Source organism: Lampris incognitus, chromosome 14 (assembly GCF_029633865.1).
Source record: "Lampris incognitus isolate fLamInc1 chromosome 14, fLamInc1.hap2, whole genome shotgun sequence".
Lineage (NCBI taxonomy): Eukaryota > Metazoa > Chordata > Actinopteri > Lampriformes > Lampridae > Lampris > Lampris incognitus.
In genome coordinates, this window is record NC_079224.1 from 19,915,732 (window position 1) to 19,933,863 (window position 18,132).

The following is an 18,132-nucleotide window of genomic DNA, read 5'->3' on the forward strand; positions in this document are numbered from 1 at the left end:
CAGTTGCTTTTATACTCCAATTATGTACCTCAAACCTTGAACCCAAGCTAGAAACCAACTAACTCTACTGGTTGTTTCATGCCATGGTACAATCTCAGAAGGAAAATTACTACTTCACTGAAAAATATTAATAAAACAAAAACGCAAGATCCTTCGAAAATGGCAAATGGCAAGAAAGGATCTCTTTCACTCGAAGCTGTGATGTCAGCGATACATGATAGCAAAGACGACTTATCCAAGCAGTGAGACGCTACAACAGCCTGTATCCAGACTACTCTCACAAAAATTGAAACCTCACTCTCAACTTTATCTGACGAAGTCGAGGCAATGGAAGAACAGGTGTCGGCTAACGAGGACAATGTGAGTGACACACTCAAATGCCTGGACAAAACGGAGGCGTTAGGGTAGATCAATGACAAACTGGTCGATCTCGAGGATAGGAGCAGGACAAATAATATATGAATCTTCAACCTACCAGAAAAGTCAGAGGGCCAGGATGCAACTGCTTTCCTCAAACGGATTATCCCACAAATTCTCAACCCTATCGTATTTGATTCTCCCATCATCGTTGAGAGATGTCATTGCCTCGGCAAAGCCTCAGACAAGACCAGGCCTCTGATACCTAAATTCCTTAACTTTAAAGACAAATAAAAGGTGCTTTACCAGGCCAGGGAAACGGAGATGTTTTTCGAAAACAGAAGAATTTACATCTATGCCGACTGCAGTGCCGAGACGCAACAGAAGGAGGACGCATTCAAAATGGGTAAAAAAAGATGCTGTGGGAGAAGGGCATTGAATACGGCTTGCCCCACCCAGCCAAGCGCCGAATATCATATGAGGGAATCGTCATGAGTTTCACTACACCTGCCGACGTCATTGAGTTTTTGAGCAACGAAATTCGCTTTTACTCCTTAACAGATTGCCTAACAGCTGTCATGGGACAGTAATGTTATCCAGCGAAAATGTGCGAGTTAATTAGCCATCAATCGACTTCACCCTATATAGATTATCATCGTTTGAGCCACTTGATGGCGGCGGAAAACAAAGTATGGCAACTAGCATTGCAACCCAACCTACATTTAACAAACAAGGATTGTTTTCCCATTAGGCTTCTTATTGTTGTTATTTCAGATTTAAAGTGGCTCCGTTGACTCCAGCTTGTTTTCCTTTACATTTTTAATTGTGTTTTGATTTCTTAATTATCCCAATTGGTTTCGTAACTACCAAGCATGGGTATTGATGAGGTGGACCTGGCTTTCAAATTATTGTGGGCAGCCGATTTTTATTTACCAAGCCCATGGTCCATTCTGAATAATGCAACTAACGTGACGCTCCCAGCCTCCTGGAGTGGTTGTGGATAGGCTCATGCATTGGGAACGCCGGGTCATCCTTTCATCACGGATTAAGTTTGAAAAGTTAAAGATTTACAGCAACTGTAGAGGCTACCCTTTAGTTAACAAGGGTAGCCCACCGAATGTTTGTCTTTGTCTTTTTCTTTTTTGGGGGTTTGAGTGGGTCTATTTTGAGGATTGGAATGGTTACTTTATATGCTCTCCATTGTTTTCAGAAACAGCAACATTTATGTGGTACAATGTTAAATGGTTAATACTTTTTACATACTTACATGACTAATCAACTAAATTGTGTCTCCTGGAACGTAAAGGGAATCAATTCCCCGATAAAGAGGAAGAAACTTATTACTTATTTAAAGAAGCCATCTACAAGTATTGCATTCATTTAAGAATCACACCTTACTGATATGGAACAAGAGGGACTGGACCGGACATGTCTTTTTTCCCCTCTTTTACCTCTAAAGTGAGAGGGGTTGCTGTACTTATAAACAAAAACTGTTTAAACTAAACTCAGTTGAAAAAGATAAGAATGGTAGATTCCTGCTTATTGTGTTTTGAATATGAATAGGGTGACATTGGTAAATATATATGGTCCCAACTATGACAACCCAGTCTTCTTTAATGACCTACTTCTAAGGCTAGCGGCGGTTGAGGGTCCCTGCCTTATTGGTGGAGACTTTAATCTGGTCCTTAACCCAGCTATTGACCGCTCACTGCCCAAGGCACTTACACCATCTAAGACAGCTTCAATATTGAATCACAGCATAAAAGAACTAGGGATATGTGATATTTGGCGTACTCTCAACCCTAACAAGAAAGATTTCTCCTTTTTCTCTAATGTCCATAATTCTTACTCTAGAATAGATATGTTTTTAGCCCCTAAAAATATACTCACTAGGAGGAAGGATTGCTCTTATCTGGCTGCTGCACTATAAGATCATATTGACGATCCATTGAAGATGACCCGGGTAATGGAGCCTGTACAACCATCCCCTCAGAGATGGGAGATTTAAAATATTTATGCTGCAAGACCCTGAATTCGTTGTATTTCTGAACTTCCACATCGACCTGTTCCTTGAGGCCAATCTGAATTCAGCTTCTCATGCAAATATTTGGGAGGCTCTCAAGGCATTTATGAGGGGATGTACCTCATCCTACAGTGCACATAAGTTAAAAGAAAAAAGCCTTGTCAAAATTAGATGAAGAAATTAGAATATTTGAGAAACAGCACTCTGAAACTAAAAGAGTGGACATTTAAACTCTTTAACCATGAAGCGGATACAGTACAATAATTTATGCACTAACAAATCCGAAGCAGCTTTAGCTAGGACCAACTACCACTATTACGAGTATGGAAACAAAACTGGCAAGCTCCTAGCGTGGCAGATTAAGAGGGAAGAAACAGATAAAATTATCCACTCAATAACTACTGATGAGGACAGATCCCTGGTTAGCCCATTGGAGATCAACGCGGAATTCAAAGTTTTATGGAACACCGTATAGATCGGATCACAACACCACTAATATTGCAGCGGGCAATTTCTGGAAGGTTTACCTCTTCCTCAGAACAATGCAGAAGTTAAAGATCAGCTGGATGCTGAAATAACCGAGGGGGAGGTTGTCCCGGCCATGAAGTCATTGCAGAATAATAAAGCCCCGGTGCCAGATGGCTTCCCAATCAAATATTTTAAAACATTTTCAGATGAACTGTTGTCTCCTCTAACAAGTAGGATTAAAGAAGCTTTGGACAATCAAACTCTGCCAGGCACTCTAGAATTAGCAACTATAACACTGCTACCAAAACCAGATAAGGACCAACGGAGGTGTGACTCCTACAGGCCTCTAAGGCTGTTGAACCCTGACTATGAAATTATTTCCAAATTAATAGCTACCAGATTAGAAGCCATTATATCAAAGATAACCAAACAGGATTTATCAAGAATAGACAAGGGTCTGACAATGTTCACCGGTTATTTCATATAATGGACTATGCACAGAGGAAAAGGGAACCCATGTTGATAATATCAATGGATGCTGAGAAAGCGTTTAACAGGATCGAGCCTAGCTTTATGTTTCAAACACTAGAAGCCATGAATTTCGGGAAGAGATTCATCCAATATACAACACTTTTTAATGCCCCCAAGGCTCAAATCTTAACTAATGGGATCCTGTCGGATGCTTTCTCACTCTCTAGAGGGGTTCTTCAGGGCTGTTGCATCTCGCCATTGTTATTTTCAATAGCCATCGAACCACTCGCCATCGCCATTTGAGCCAATACAGCCATTTCTGCTATCAAATTTGGTACTTCTGAGTAGAGGACTGCATTGGAATTGGGATCCCGCAGGACCCAACGCAAATCTTACGGGAGCGGGTGGTTTTAACTTTGCTGCAGGTGGTCAAAAAATAAACTGCGGGTTCCGTGATTTAGCTAGTGCTAACAAGAAAGATGGCGTCAACAAATGAAGTTGAAAAGAAACTCAAAGTTGGTCATTACAATACAAAAACAAAGCAAGGAAGTCGTTGTTTTGCATGCTTTGGCAATATGTACACAAATGTATATCATGCCAATAAAGCAAATATTGAATTGAATGGCAAGGAAGTCTGATATTTGTAAAAAATTCTCAGTTGTGACAGAAAGATGGCAAAGAACTGGACTTCGTTAGCTGTGACAAATGTGCATAAGTGTTGATGTACAACGGGCACAAGTCTGGCACCTCTGGGTTGAGGTGACATACCTGCTCCCTTCTCCCCAGTCAGAGTAAGCCGTCTTTCAAAGATTAAGCACTTCTCCCTGCACATATTAGACAAGACATAATCGAGAAATGTGTCGCACTTTGCTGTGGAGATATTCGGCCGTATGACTTCGTCGCCGTGAAAGGCTTTGTTGACATAGTTCAAGACACTGTTAATGTAGTTACTAAATATGGCAAATTTGATGTAAAAGATGTTTTGCCTCACCCAACCTCTGTATCCAGACATGTGGAGGGGAGAGCTCAGGCACTGCAGGCGTCATTGGCAACGGAGATAAAGCCCATCATGGAAATATATGGATGTGCCATCACAACAGATATATAGATTGTCAATCTGAGGATTACTACAAAACATCATTCATATCGAGCACCATCCGTTACGCAAATAACGATTTCAGTCTCGTTTCAAGGGTGTTGTTTGAAGATGGCAAATCAAAAACAAGAGACAACATCAGCAACCTGCTGTTTGGGAAACTCCGTGCATTTGACGCATCACTGCTAGTTGGCCGTGTTATGTTTGTCACAGACTGTGGAGCCAACATAGTTGCTGCACTTATTTATTTTTATTCATTTTTTTTTTTAAATCAGCTGAATTAAAAAAAAAACTGTTGCAAAGCAGTTGATAAATTTTTCGGTTGTGTTTATGGGTACAATATGTTTGACACATCGTGTCATGTATGAATGCAGAGGAGGAGAACAAAATAGATGAGTGCTACTCCTGATCAGTGCGTTAAGACAGGAAAATGTAAAACAACCTCAGCAAAACAAACAAAATAGGTTCTAAAATAATAACTCAAATAGTTTGATTTTGCCCTAGAATAGGTGTACTTACACTGGAAGATCTGTAATTATGTATTAGTACATAATTTCGCTCTGTTGTTACCGAAAGGTATGCATCCCTTTATTAATAGTACACAGTAAAATAATGTGTTTTCCCTGCAGGACAGGAGAAGAAAAAAAAAAATCAATCGAATTCTACTGTGCGGGTCTGAATGGTCAGAATATTTGTGGGAGCGGGCGGGAATGTAACACACACACATTGCGGTGCAGGCGGTAATGGTCAGAAATCCAGCAGGAGTGGGATTAAGAAAACAGTCCTGCGCAGGGCTTTACTTCTGAGCACAAAAATCTCTCTCTACGCAGACGGTGTTTTAACATATCTAATTGACCCAACTGATTCGGTCCCTCCTCTTTTTCCATTGTCTACAAGAATACAGTTCAGCTTCAGGATAAAAAATAAACTTATCCAAGAGTGAGGTTCTGCCCTTAAACACACAGGACTTGAACATTAGAGAACTCACTGAACCACTGAAGGTACATTATGTGTACAAACGTATTGGGACACTTGGCCATTACACCTACAGGAGCGTATATGACATCCCATTCTAAATCCATAGGCATCAATATGGAGATCTCAGACAGTTCTAGTCTCTACATAACATAGGCAAATGCAATTTAATATTTTTCACAGAATTTATCTCATCCCACACAGAATTGATGGGAATATATCTGCCATGTGCCAGAGGTATAAGATAACTGAAGGCAATCTACTCCATATGCCCTGGAGTTGCCCTTACCTAGAAGAGTTTTGGAAGTTCATTATAACCACTGTTTCTGATATCATAGAACACGAAATACCATATGATCCCAGGATTTGGCTATTGGGTGACACTGACATGATAACAGTAACTCACTCAGAAGTATTTTGTATTACTTGCCAGCATAGCAGGGAAACAAATTATCCTTATAAATTGGAAAACTCACCATCATGAAAGCACTGGCTGAATGAACTTTCATCATATTGCACTCCAGAGAAAATTCTGTACAATGTCAGGGGAAAACCTGCAATATTTAATAAAATCTGGGGCACCTTCTTGGACTCTCTCCTTTCAATAAATCCACTTAGTTGATTCACTTATTAGAACTGCTGTTGTAGAGCATTGTAGAGCAGTTTGAACCCACCTCCAATGTTCCTTGCCTTACTCCCCTTCCAACTGGTCTCTTGCACACAGTATATCTACTTTCCTTCTCTCCATCATATCAGCCAGTTCTCTCCCTTTACCAGTCATAGTGCCAACATTCACAGTTCTGACTCTCACCTCTACACTCTACCCTTCCTCCTGTCCCACTGCCTCCAGACATGCCTTGCCCCTCTTCTTGTCCTTCACCCAACAGTAGCATAGTTTCCATCAGCACCCTGCTGGCCAACAGTATTGGTGGCAGTCATTGGTAACCCAGGCCTTGACAGTTCCGATACATAAATCTGATTTGCGGTCCGCATTTTTGATATGGTAAAGGTTTCATGCCGGGTGACCTTCCTGACGCAACCCTCTCCATTTATCAGGGCTTGGGACTGGCACTAAGAATGCTCTGGCTTATGCATCTCCTCAGTGGCTGATTATCATTGATCTAAACTGGTTAGAGATAAATACAATAAAGTCTGGTAAAGTCGAGATGACATTCTTACAAGCGCTTTTAACGTTACACCTATTAAACATTTAATGCAGTAAACGCTTTGCGTTTGCACATCATAATACACTAAAATATTAAGGGCAAAAAACCTTCAGGGAGCGTGTGTATTTTTGGAGCAGTGGGGCTTTTGTTTTCGGGATAACAGGCTGTCGGACAAATGGGCTTTCGGTCCAATGGGACATTTTTTTGACTATTGGGGTTTTGGAATAATGGGTCGTTGGAAGAATGGGCAGTCCCCAGAAGGAACGCCAGGCTGTAGCACACAAAAATTAACTCGCTTGACATTAATATGATTTATTTACTTATTAATCGAGGGTGTCGGAACACCATTTAATTAATCAACTTTTGTAAATGCCATTTTCTTTGCACCTCAATGTAATGAAGTGGAAATGGTTTCAGCCTGTTGTATTACTTCTAATGTTATTCTAATGAAAGAGTTCCATGACAATATATTTGGATTCATTCATTCATTATCCAAACCGCTTATCCTTCCTCAGGGTCACGGGGGTGCTGGAGCCTATCCCAGCAGCCATTGGGCAGCAGGCAGCCAGACCATCACACGGCAGTAGAATTAAGATTTTCAAACATAAAACAACATCCAATTACTTCACACACACACACACACACACACACACACACACACTCCAAGTTTACAATATATTCAAAAACAATGTTTGTGAAAAAACATCGTCACAGCCAACTTTAACCCCTGCATCATAAAGATAAATGGTAAGAGTGTTCAATTGAACAATTGGTTGAACATCAAACGAATATCCAAAACAGCTAACAGTTAACTTTACCGCAGTTGCGCTATATGGGTTGATCACTCGGTGCAGTGTCACATCACGTCGTTAACCTAACGTTAGCTTAGCTGAATTTGGCTAGAATTCGGTGGTAGCTAGCGTTAGTTTGTCAGTAACTAGTCATTAAGTCGGAGCGACTTCACAAAACATTTCCGCAAGCTTTTTTCCCCACTAAACAATTGTGAAAAACAACGGTCACAAAAACAAGACTGCTATGAGCCCCACAACGTTACAACTTAACCGGCCAACGAACGTGTTTTAAAAGGTAGTTAGCTAACGGTAAACGTTAGCGGACAGAATACAGGTGTAACGTTTAACGTTTCCTAACAAAGGCCACAAACTTTACCGTTAAAACCATTAGCATCTACTTTTCTGATATCCGATTTTAGACAGCTGACGATATGGAAAAACAAGAAACGTTATGACTAATATAATGGGGTTAAAATGATTTTCCATACGTTACCTTGCTGAGAGATACCCTTTCAACCGTGTTAGGATGTTTTTTCCTCTTCGTTTTTAGGTTTATTGGTGGTTAGCAAACAACAATTTGGTGCATTACCGCCACCAACTGGAATGGAGTGTGAACCAGGGGAAAAAACTCATCTTCTGAAACTAGTTATTCTAAGTTACTGAAAAAAAACGTGATAGCACTCATTTCCCGAGTTCTTTTGTACAATGTCTATTAAGTCCATCTCTTCCTTTCTGAGGTTTCGAATCAGATTCCTTCTTTCTGCTTCATATCTCTGAGTGTAGCATAACATGCTCTATTGCCCACAGTAGTCTGATCTGCCCGTAGTTATTTTTAAATCGTTTTATTGCATTTTTCCACAGAATTAAGACAAATAGAGCAAAATGTAAACGTGCCTGTTAGTTTTATCCCATGAAAACCAAACCCGCCAACCAATAACCCACCCAACTGTACCCTAGATTGGAGAAGCAAATCAAGCTATAAAAAAAAATATATATATATATATACACACACACACACACACACACACACTTTTGTTGAATCACATTGGCAGCTTATGAGTGCGCGACGCACGAAACAAGCTTGTACTGCTATGTATTAAAATGTTTTCCCCTGCATTTATCTGTTAAACACTTATCAACACCAACTGACCGCCCCCGAAGAAAACCCGCTATATATATATATAATCCAGTGATTCAAGTAAATTATTTAATGGACATCCAAAGGAGTTGAATCAAGTGCAACTGGACTTGGTATGTTGGTATGTATACTGCTCAAAAAAATAAAGGGAACACCTAAAAACACAATATAGACCTCGATGAATGAAATATTTCAGTTGAAAATCTTTACTTATTAGACAGAGGAATGTGTTTAGAGCAAAATAACCTAAGAATGATCAATGGAAATCAAAATCATTAGCCCATTAAGGTCTGGATTCAGAATCATACTCAAAATCAAAGTGGAAAATGAGAACATAGGCTGATCCAACTTCTGTGGAAATTCTTCAAGACGATTCAAAATGAGGCTCAGTAGTGTGTGTGGCCTCCACGTGCCTGTATGCACTCCCTACAACGTCTGGGCATGCTCCCGATGAGACGACGGATGGTCTCCTGAGGGATCTCCTCCCAGACCTGGATCAGGGCATCGGTCAACTCCTGGACAGTCTGTGGTGCGACATTGCGTTGGCGGATGGTACGAGACATGATGTCCCAGAGGTGCTTGATTGGATTCAGGTCTGGGGAACGTGCAGGCCAGTCCATAGCATCAATGCCCTCGACATACAGGAACTGCTGACACACTCTGGCCACATGAGGACGAGCATTGTCATGCATGAGCAGGAACCCAGGGCCCACTGCACCAGCATATGGTCTGACAATGGCTCTGAGGATCTCATCCCAGTACCTAATGGCAGTCATGGTACCTCTGGCTAGCACGTAGAGGTCTGTGCGGCCCTCCAAGGATATGCCTCCCCAGACCATCACTGACCCACCGCCAAACCGGTCATGCTGGAGGATGTTGCAGGCAGCAGAATGTTCTCCACAGCGTCTCCAGACTCTCTCACGTCTGTCACATGTGTTCAGTGTGGACCTGCTCTCATCTGTGAAGAGCACAGGGCGCCAATGTCGAATCTGCCAACCAAGATGTTCCCTGGCAAAGGTCAATCGGGCTGCACGGTGTTGGGCTGTGAGCACAGGCCCCAATTGTGGACGTCGGGCCCTCATACCATCCTCATGCATTCTGTTTCTCACTGTTTGAGCAGAAACCTGCACATTAGTGGCCTGTTGAAGGTCGTTTTGTAGGGCTCCGGCAGTGCTCCTCCTGTTCCTCCTTGCACAAAGGACCAGATAGCGGTCCTGCTGCGGGGTTGTTGTCCTCCTGCGGCCCCCTCTACGTCTCCTGGTGTACTGGCCTGTCTCCTGGTACCTCCTCCATGCTCTGGACACTGTGCCGGGAAACACATCAAATCTTCTTGCCACAGCACGCATTGATGTGCCATCCTGGATGAGCTGCACTACCTGAGCAACTTCTGTAGGTTGCAGATACTGCCTCATGCCACCTCTAGTGGTGAGGGCACTAGCAAAATGAAAAACTAACCAAAGATCGGCCAGAAAAGATGAGGACAGGCAAATGGTCTGTGGCCACCACCTGCAAATCCATTCCTGTTATAGGGGTTGTCTTGCAAATTGTCTAATTTCCACCTGGTAGAAATTAGACAATTTACCAACAGGTGAAATTGATTCACAAATCAGTGTTGCTTCCTAACTGGACAGGTTGATATCTCAAAAGTGTGATTGACTTGGAGCTACATTGCATTGCTTATGTGTTCCCTTCATTTTTTTGAGCAGTGTATATTATACGAAGTCCAGTTGCACTTGATTCAACTCCTTTGGGATGTCCATGACCTGGATGAATGAGAACATTCACAGACATATTTAATGGACAGTACAAACCTGTTTCATGCCATAAGCAATCATCAGCTGTTCAATAAAGCTACACGGGAAAGAACATAACATTAACTGCTTCTTCCTGCACAACGTCCAATGGAGAAGGTGCTTACGTTCAAAAATTCAAAAACATGTGACCGCTAACCGTCCATTAGAGTAGACGCCCCCCCCCCCCCACTGGACAGTTGGCGATCACATGTTTCTGAACTTTTGAATGTAGGCACCTCCCCCTTCCCCATTGGCTACTGGGCTCGCTACTGCAAAGTGGAGCGGCCTTTGTCTTTTTTTTTTTTTTTTTAAATCAGCAGGGTGATTGAGGCCTCCGACATTAAGCAGACCAGTGACAGACCTGATCGTTATGCAGATAATGGACTGTCGACAGCAGTGGAATGGTCACCAGAAACTACCAAGTTATTTTCCTGCACCTAACGTTGCCATTTCCATTATTATCACGTGGGAATGAATCAGAGCCCCCGAATAGCGCACAGACTTTGTATATTAACACGGCCGAGTGGGTCTCCATGTGAACTGTTCGAATAGATTTAATAATTTCAGCGCATGCCAGGTTAACCACATGCATTAAAATTGGTTGTCACTCAACAAGTCAAACAGACTGACGAATGGATTGCGTTACTGACTAGTGAGCCACTATCGCAGCAGTGTTGTCAACTAGCACCTGCTACCGTCAACATTACCGTTGGCCTAACATGATATTTAACATCCTGTGAATTTACAGCTATCATTCATAACTGCTTGATTTTCTAGTAACAAAATATGAGGGATGAGGTAACAATACGACTGGTTATTTCTCCCAAATTTACCGACTACACTGCGGCCGTATCCACGTGCCACTTGCGTAATGGCTGGGCAGCTTGCTTACATACACAAACTACAGCCTGTGTCGTTTAAAAACACAAGGCGAAACAAATAACAGCTCAATACCACATTAGCCAATATTTTATAGAAGTTATTAATTACCTCGTCCAGTGTGTCTGTGACGGGAAGAAAAATCTCTATTGTAAGCGGTCCATTCCTTCTCGTAAACTCTCCACCGAGACGCCATCTTTTAAGTACTAGATGTTAAGTTGTCAGTCAGTCAGCGAACGTCAAATGGGGCGTGTTTACCGCGTTCATGAGAAGAGTGTGTACGCCCCCCACGACACCAGAAGTGGACATTTTCTGGAAGCTCCGAGTTTACGAGCTGTGACGTGTTTGCGGGAGTTTTCAGAAATGGTGGAGGCCATGGAAGTCCATTTTTCGGTGGATGGTTAAGTTAATATATTGTAATTTTAGTTGTATAGAGTTGTTCTTCGTAATTTTATGTCCGACGAAAATGTTGATATTCCCAACGGCCTCATCTTTTCATTATGACTTTGCATTTCCTACGTTACCCGCTCGTTAGCTTGCTAAATTGTTAGCCTCGGTGGCTTATAGACGCCGACAGTCACGTTAATATTAGCTAATGTGCTTTTTAGCTATAAGTAATGGCCGCAAACTGTAAAAGCCGCGTGCTAGTAACTTATGCAAGCCTGGCTGTAACGCTGCGTTACGCATGTTTACATTGGGCCAAGTGTTTCATGTTGTGTGATCCGATTAATTTTTAGTCCCATTCAGTTTTTGTAGATGCTGACATGAATTTTTACTAGGACAATGAGCTGTTACTCCCAGTCACTTAGACTATTTAAACCATTTGGGTCCACAGACATCTTCATTGATGAGGCCATGACTGTTAAGCTCAACCCTATCCAGGTTGGACCCAGAGCTGCAGGTAATTTCACTCCTGGCTTTATTGTTGACTTATGTACATACATCTAGATCAATCAAGTTGGGCATATGACAGTTCATTGAATTATTGATTCAATGTGAAACAACATGGCTGCACGATTTGATATATTTTCAGTACAGCACAAATATAGTTAACTGGAATCTGCTTTATGTTAATATGTCCAATAACAACAACTTTTGACTGAAAGGGGGCTGTGCACACAAAACTCTTGATATAAAATCTCTTAATATAGGAGATCTACCCTCATCCATTGGACACACATCCACCACCTCAGCTGGCTTCTCCCCAACCTCAGCTGGACTTTCATCACCCACTAGACTGCCTAGCGTCTCTGGCCTCTCCACCTCCTCTTGCCTGCTTACTACTTCTGGCCTCTCCACCTCTGCTGATGTGCCTGTCCATCAGTTCTTTTCAAGGGAGCAGACTTTCTATAGTAGCCAAAGTATTGGGAATCCCTAGTTAGTGAACAGGTGAAAGAGTATTTATACACTCAATCAGTACTATCCAATCATCAGTCAGGGTTCAGGAAGAAGCATAGCACTGTTACCGCTGCCATGAAAGTTGTAAATGACATCAGCAGCACGTTGGATGAAAAGCAACACTGTCTTTTTATTGACTTGTCCAAAGCCTTTGATACCGTGGATCACATTCTGATACAGCGACTTGTTAATACTGGCTTCTCTCTACAGACTGTAGGTTGGTTTATCAATTACCTTATGGATAGGACCCAAGCTACCCAGTTTGAGGGGCTTACTTCTGAAGTCCAAACAGTCTGCAAGGGGGTCCCTCAGAGTTCTGTCCTGGGTCCACTTTTATTTACTGTGTACATAAACTGCTTGGGAGAAAATGTTCAAAACTCATCTTTCCATTTTTATGCAGACGATACGGTTATTGTTATGCAGCTACTCTCAGCAAAGCTTTTGAGTATCTGCAAAATGCTTTTAACAAAGTGCAAGCTCAGCTTCATCAACTGAAGCTCGTCTTGAATGCTGAAAAAAAACGTATGGTGTTTTCAAACACTAGGAAGTTAGAGTTAAATCAGAGCATTATTACTACTCAAGGTAAACAAATTGAGGCAGTCTCCACCTACAAATACTTGGGATTTTTAATTGATGACCACCTCTCTTTTAAGCCCCATATACAGAGTCTGGTGAAAAAGTTGAAATTGAAGTTAGGTTTTTATTTTAGGAACGAGTCTTGTTTTTCTCTCGATGTCAGGTGAAGACTCGTTGAAGCAACATTCTTGCCTGTTCTTGACTATGGTGACTTACTGTACATGAACGCATCAGCCCATTGTCTCCATATGTTGGACACTGTATCATGGAGCATTACGGTTTGTTACAAACTGTAGAGCCCTCACTCATCACTGTGTCCTTTACTCCAAAGTCAATTGGCCTGCTCTATCAACACAGCGACTTAGTCATTGGTATGTTTTTATCCATAAGGCCATTCTGGGTACCCTCCCCTGTTATTTATCCATCTTTCTGTCCATAAAACATGGCACTTATGGGTTACGGTCTCAGGACACCTTGCAAATGACTGTTACTAAAGTTCGGACTGAGCTGGGCAAGAAGGCCTTTATGTTTTCTTCACCCTCTGCCTGGAATAGCCTGCAGAATAGACAAACTCCAGGACTTGGTTACTCTATCCACATTTAAAGGTATGGTTAAGTCTATTGTAAATTGTAAATGATTCAATTGATAACAGGTTTGTATCTTTTCCCTCCATTTTTATGCTATTCCATTGTCTTCATGTGAGTGTGTGCTGAAACTGATGTACTGCTGCCATTCTTGGCCAGGCCTCTTGTAAAAGAGATTTTAATTTCAGTGGGACTAACCTGGTTAAATAAAAGGTAAATGAAGGGAGCAGGCCCTTTTTTATTATTATTTTTAAATTGATTTAATAAGGCCGCATCTCACTTCTAATGACGAAACTTTGCCAATTTCCTTAGCCGAGCTTGGGGCCAGAATTCATATGGCCCACAGCCACAAAAAACTCTTGGCAGGAAATATCTCAAAATCTCTCTAAGCAGTTTAATCTTAAGTTCGACCCAGCTAAAGTGTCCCATAAATGGCAGACACTTGAAGATGCCTTCAAAAAAGTGAAGGATAACAACTACTCCACTGACCGAGGATTTGTGAAGTTTGAGTTCTTCGCAGAGATGGAGGAGCTGATTGGGGGTCATCATGACATCGCCTTCCCTGTCATGGACATCACAAAGGGGCATTGAAATTAGAAGACCAGGGGCTTTTAGAGGACTATCAACTCCCACCTCCCAAGGAGAACCAGCAGGTCCCACCTCAGAGATCAGCCGACTAGTAGCCCCTCTGCTGAAGCCTCTGACGGCCACACCAGCACTCCCACAACCACTGCTGGCAGGAGACACAGGGTGAGGACCTGCCGCACTGAAAAGAGCCAGCTGATTGGCTACCTCAAGGAGTCCGAGGCTGTAAGCCAGAGATGGCATGAAGAAAATTTGCAGCAAATGATGACCTTTCATAAGGGGTTTGAGGGGCCCATTAGCTCTTTACTTGAAAAACGGTGATGTTTGGAAGCTATATGCAGCATTTAACCTGTAGACAACATTCAGTTTGAGGGGGAGGGACCAAGAATGGGAGAGGGGGGAAAAAAGTGTGTAAAGAGAGCAGCAAAAAGGAATAGGAAGGGATTACTTAGTCCGTTGTTTTTATACAAACAAGGGCTTTATACCTTTATATATGTTCTTATTTTAAAAGCAAGCTGTGCCTTTTTGGATTCATTTTCTGCTTTTATTTACTGTTCAAAAAATTCAAATGCACCTTTGTTAAGCTATTTTTATGCACATACATGAAAAGTTATGTTAATATACTATGTTAACATACTTATAATGAAGCTCTGGGGATCAACTGTTCACAATTCTCAATGAAATAAGCTACATGTTTGTGTTTGGTGCCATTTTTGTGCACCTGGTGTTCCTTGAAAAGTTAACCAAATTTAACTTGGCTTATTGCACTTTTTATGCATTTAATTAATTGAATGCTAAGCTTTTGTGCAACACTGACCAGTTGAAACTTAAATTCATGCACTTAGGTACACTTACACCATTTTAAAGCTTTTTTCCAATAGTGTCTCCCTATACTTTTTCATAGCATGTTTCAGTAAAGTTGTAATGTTAATGTAATTCATGTAATGTCAAAAGTGTATACAATAATCCAACCACCATGCCATTAGGTATCACAGCTGTAAATAAGAAGTTAGCTGTAAAAGACAGGGGGCATAAAAATGTCTCTGTGGTCCCATCAAAAATTGTCAGCACCTAGTCTTGGACATCCACAAGGATTTTCCCCACAGATACTGAACACGTCAATGCCCATATTGTGCAGAGTACAAGCTGCAGTGATCATCTTGACCACAATGTCCAGTCTGGTGTTTTGAAGATCACGAAGAAAATCATTGAGAAAAATTAAATGGATTGGCCGCATATATAGGCTTTGAAGGCTTCCTAGAGTGTTCTCCTTGTGACGTCGATTGTGTCATTGGTCTCAAAAAAAGAAAAAAAAAAAGAGGGCCATCTGTGAATTCAAAAACTGTCTAAATGAGTCCTCGGCCAGTAAAGAAGTGAAAGGCCATTGCTTAAGGCAGCGTTTCCCAACCCAGTCCTCAAGGAATACCCATCCTGCACATTTTCATTGCAACCCTTCATAGGTAGCCCTGCTTGTACTTAACCAATCATCTCACAGCACTTAATTATGCAAGGTGTGCAACATCTGACATAATTAATTGCTGATTGGTTGAATAACTACTAACAGGTGTTCCTTGAGGACTGGGTTGGGAAACACTGGCTTAAGGGAAGGGGTGGGAGGGTTGAGACTAATGTCAATAGAAACAGGCATCACCCGAAATGGCAATGCTATGATATTCACAGGCGTTTATTTTTTCAATTATTCTGCTGTCTACTAGAAAGACATCCATTCATGAGTATGAGTGATGTACGGGGGGGGGGAGTCTTACTTGAGGGAAATTTGGCTCTCCATGGGTCAGACAGCCCTAGACATACGTATCTAGTACCTTTGCTGAATTAACTAGCACATAAGGTTTGTCTGAGGATCTGTCAAGACTGGCATCTGGACCAAATTGAAATCACCCCCTAAGAGTGGGTGTTGGACTCCACCTTGAGTTTCTGAACTTGCTGTTAGTATCAGGAAGTAGTGTGGAAAAACCTGGAAATGAACTGAACATCGTCCCAGTTGGGCGCGTACATGCTTGCTAGTACAAGAGGGAGGTCCCTTAGTTTCCCGGAGAGAATAACGTAGCATCAAGGCTGGATTTTGGAACGAGGGGCCCCAAAAGCTCAGGGGTATTGTGTTTGCGTATAGTCGAGATCCCCAATCATACCCTACAAGGGACGTTTGTTCCAACCCTGCATCGCGATGCGGGGGCCCCAAACTACAGTCTCTACTGATGCAGGGCCTCAAGCTACAAGGTCTGTTGATGGCAATTAAGAGTGCAACATGTGCCTCGTGTTTACATTGTAGCATTGAGAGTGCAACAAAGCGCAAACTCGATGCTTATGATCAAATTCATTGTTTCGTTGTGTATAGTTAAATAAATATGCTAGCTAGAATGCCCATACTGAAAAATAATTACACATAGATTTAACTAAAATATGCCCATATTTCACCAAATTATTTGCTCTGAAACAAACATTTCCTGTTGGTAAGCGGGAAGAGGGCTTCGCAATATGTTTGCAATGCTGTGAGCTGCTATTCTCATGTTCGTTTTGTGATTCAAAATTGTGTTGTACTTTGTTGTCGCCATCGAATCCCATGCAGATTGGCATAGTGTCGACTACCATGTTGGCTATTTGCATTAGTTTTACATTTAACAATGTTTTGTATCGTTTGCGTAGCCTATCTGACGAGGCAGGGGGCGGGGTAATGGACGTGCGTGCCCTGGTGCTCCCTGGTGGGTTAGCATCTGTTAGGATCAGACAGGATAATAGTTGGTTCAAATGGGGTGTCTTATGAATCAAAATGGCAGCGCCTCCAGCTCTCCCGTCGAATTTCGAATGGCACAGTTGGCCAAGCCTTTTTAATTCGCAATATATCGCCAGTTCCAAGGTGCGTTTCCTGGATAAAGAAAATGTTCCCCTTGAGACGTTGAAGATGAGCCATAACTCTGCTTATTTTTGTGGGATTATTGGCTCCCTTGACATTCCATGTGATGAAGATGTTACTGTTGTTTATCGTCTTGGCCGTTATTACAAACTGGATGCATAATGCAGACTATCCGACACCTGGACGGTCGAGCAGGGATGAAAGGGGAAAAGAAGGAGGGCAAAAAGGGAAAAGAAAAAAACCCTAAAAACATCCAAAATCCACATCTTGGTGCAAAAGTCCCATACGTCTTGCATGGTAGTGCCTTCCTTACGGGAAATATCCGGTATCCCATATCCCGCATATAAGTACAACAGTAGTAACCCGTAGTTCAATGGTAAAATGACCGAACACACTTAAATATGGGGGAGTTGCTTAGGGTAGAATAAGTGGCCTTGCCCCCACGCACATGCACAAATATGTAAATGAGTGAACAAGGGCAAGAATACAGAGTAACTGTCGACTGCTCATTGTCAAAATCAGTACATGAACCCTATAAAACAGCAGAGCGCATGAGAACAGACGTGATCCAAATTTGACAATAAACGGTGAACACCCAACTAAGGAAGTTATGAACACAACGAAGACGAGCTAAAGCAGGGAAAAAACTGGTTTGCCAGCTTTGCCATCAGTCCATTGCTAAACCATGTTAGCACGTAGCCATAAACAAATTAGCAGCATCACCCTGCAGCTTTGTCTGACCCAGGCTTTAGTGCAAACCCCGTCCGTGTAATTATGAACACAAGTCGAACGAAGCTAAACATTAAATCTATATATTGTGTGTCTGAGGACTAAGTTTCACTTGAACATTGGGGGAGGGGGGGACACATTTAGCGGGGGGTCAGGGATTCCTCCCCCTGGAAATTTTGAGCATAACACATTTAATTTCCTGCATTCTGGTGAATTTGTATGCACCAATTT